Raw genomic sequence first — 2,863 nt, 5'->3', positions numbered from 1 at the left:
CTACCGACCAGTGTTGCATAAGAGGAATTATGCCATATTGTAACAACAACAACAAAAAATCCACAACACAAGATAACACAATCATGTCACAATTAAATTCTAGATACAAAAGATTGCATCAGTTACTACTGAAGGCAATTATATTTCATCTGACAATATTATTATATTGCATTGATATCAACTAGTAGCTTCAATAAGTATCATACTATGTAGTATGCTCTTGCTTTATAATCTTAAGAATTTTATTAAAATAATGCCAGCATTTGTAACATATTTGGTAGAAATCTCATAAAATTTTTGCTTCAGGAGAATGAAATATGTCCATAAAATGATTTTTGTGTGTGTGTTTTCCATTGAAATGCCTAAAATTATAAGAACATAACAGTATTCTTATTCTAATTCACTCTGTAGAATGACAGAGAGAAAAGAAAAGAGTCAAAAATGAAATAACATGAGGGTGGACAGGAAGGAAAGAAAACCATTTTTATTACGTTTTATATTAGGCAGTAGCTATACCAAAAAGCTAGATATATTGTCAAGTATAAAAATACTGCTTACGAACTCATTCAATAAACATTTATTAGGCAACTACTGTGTGCTAGTTTCTGGGAATATAAAGTGACTCTCCCATTCAAAACACAAATATATTAAAGCAAAGTGATATAGCAATAGTCACAATGACCTTCCTTCCATGGTGCTGATATCATGGGATTAACTACCAAAAAACAAAGTTGCTCATTATGTAATAAGAATAGCACCATTGTAACTGTGAAATGTGTTTCATACTAAGGTAACAATATTATCACATTTTCCATAAAAAGAAATGACATTCACATGTAGGAGGATGAAATACTTTGTTATTGCAGGCTTAAGGTGTTGTCATCATGCTTTAAAATCATTTAGCAAAGAACAGATACATAAGCAAAGTTATGATGTCTTTAGCACTAATTATGTGGTACAATCACAATGGAATACTGACAAAATTGTCATTTGCTCCTTCCTGTCACTGTTACTCAGTGGTGTGTGGCTCCATAAACTGACATGACATGTTATGCAATATCAGCATTATGTGGTTGGTTGGCTTTGGTAGACAGTTTGCCACAGTGGGCTGTTGAAATCTTTTCAGTTTGAAGATACAAAATAAATAAAGTTACTGTGGAATAATTAGCATATGTTTGGGTTTAGAAGGAGGTGGGATTAGTTACAAGTCATCAGTTCAACAATCTGAACACGTAGCCATGGCAGAGATGGAGCAAAGAGTATTTTCTTTGCCAATTCAGTGTTCTAAGCACTATTAATAGAGACTTCTTGGAAAGTTGAAATGTAAGATAATTTTTATGTTACAGGGAGCAGTGCCATAAGTATTTCTGGTGTGTGTTGACTTTTAAAGAACAGGAATTCCTCCAAACTGTTAATAGTGTGAGCTGACATTTCATATGAATGAATAGGATTAAGTATGAGCATCTATAATTTTAGCAATATGACAGCTAGTCTGAATACTCTGCTTAGTGTACATGGAGTGTATTTACATAGAAAGTAATATAGAGATAAAGCAGAAAAGAAAGACCAAGAGAGCCTGAGTGCATTTATTTTGTCTTATACAGACTCCTACCACACTGAACAAGAAAGTTTCCAATAAGTTGCCGGCCCGGGACCCCCTGAAGATGGATGAATTACTAAACTGAATGCCTTACAAATTGTTAGTGTTTACCTTTCCATGACAATAGTTAATGATTAACTCTTGTGGCCTGGCCACAAGACAATGCTGGTCACGTATGGCTGTTTCCCAACAGCCTTTTTTGAATATTTAAAAAAATGGTACCATCGCCCAATAAGGAGTCCCACTCATGCTCGGGAGAGGATCCCTACTCTGTCTGTGGAGAAGGATCTTCTGTCTGCCTATATCTAAAGAGCAACCCAGGTCAGTCAATTGCGATACAAAACCCAAGAAACTGAGAAGAAGTAAAAGAAGAAAGTGCCTTATTAAACTCCTGTTCAGTGAGGGAGAAAATCCCTACCAACTCCCAAGGCCAGGGGCATCTGGCATTAATCAACTAACTACTTAAATCTTCACAGAATGGAATTAAAACCCCCGCTACCTCGTTACTGGGGAAGCCATATTTAAGGAGATGGAGTGAATGTATGTCATGTGATTCAGGAAGAAAGTCTCAAGAACAGAGTTGGAAAGAGATGGACTGTTCAGGCCTTCTGCTAAAGGCATGACTAGCTGGTAGTAGTCCCATCCAGGGGGACTACTAGTGTCTGTCACTAGTTGGCTCACTCTCGAATTCTTTTCTGCATGAAGCCAAAAACCCACTTGATGAGTTCAAAAGGCTTTCCTCTCTTCAGTGGGAAACCCCCTTAATCATCTTCCTGGTGACCCCATATGGGACAAAGAGAGACTCCTACCCAAATCCCAAATTAAGACCATATGGCATTATTAGAAACTTTCCAAATGAGTGAGTCTCCCTTTGTCTAGTTTAGTTTAGTAACTTTGGGTTCTTTCACTTCTTTTGTCTTCTAAAGTCTCTGATACTTTCATTCTCACTCTAATCTCTGACCTGAGTGTTCCTCTCAATTTCAGACAAGTAGGGAGGTGGCTGCAGGGCCTCTGACTCAGTAGCTGGTGTGTATGTTCCGATGATCTGGGTATCCTGGATGGCTGCCCTAGCATTTTCAGCATTTTGAAAAAGTACCCTCACTGATGAGCTTAACCATGGAATCAAGAGGGGTAATTGCATTAGCAGCTGGTCTCAGATTTGTCTAATTCTTACTGAATACAAAGTCACCCTGTGTCCTCTGCGAGCACTTTTCATGCTGGCTCTGTAACACTACATGTTTCTGATGACCTATCTTTGCATGC

Source organism: Propithecus coquereli, unplaced genomic scaffold, assembly GCF_000956105.1.
Source record: "Propithecus coquereli isolate 6110/MARCELLA unplaced genomic scaffold, Pcoq_1.0 Scaffold182, whole genome shotgun sequence".
Taxonomy (NCBI): Eukaryota; Metazoa; Chordata; class Mammalia; order Primates; family Indriidae; genus Propithecus; species Propithecus coquereli.
Note: the sequence above shows the minus strand (reverse complement) of the source record.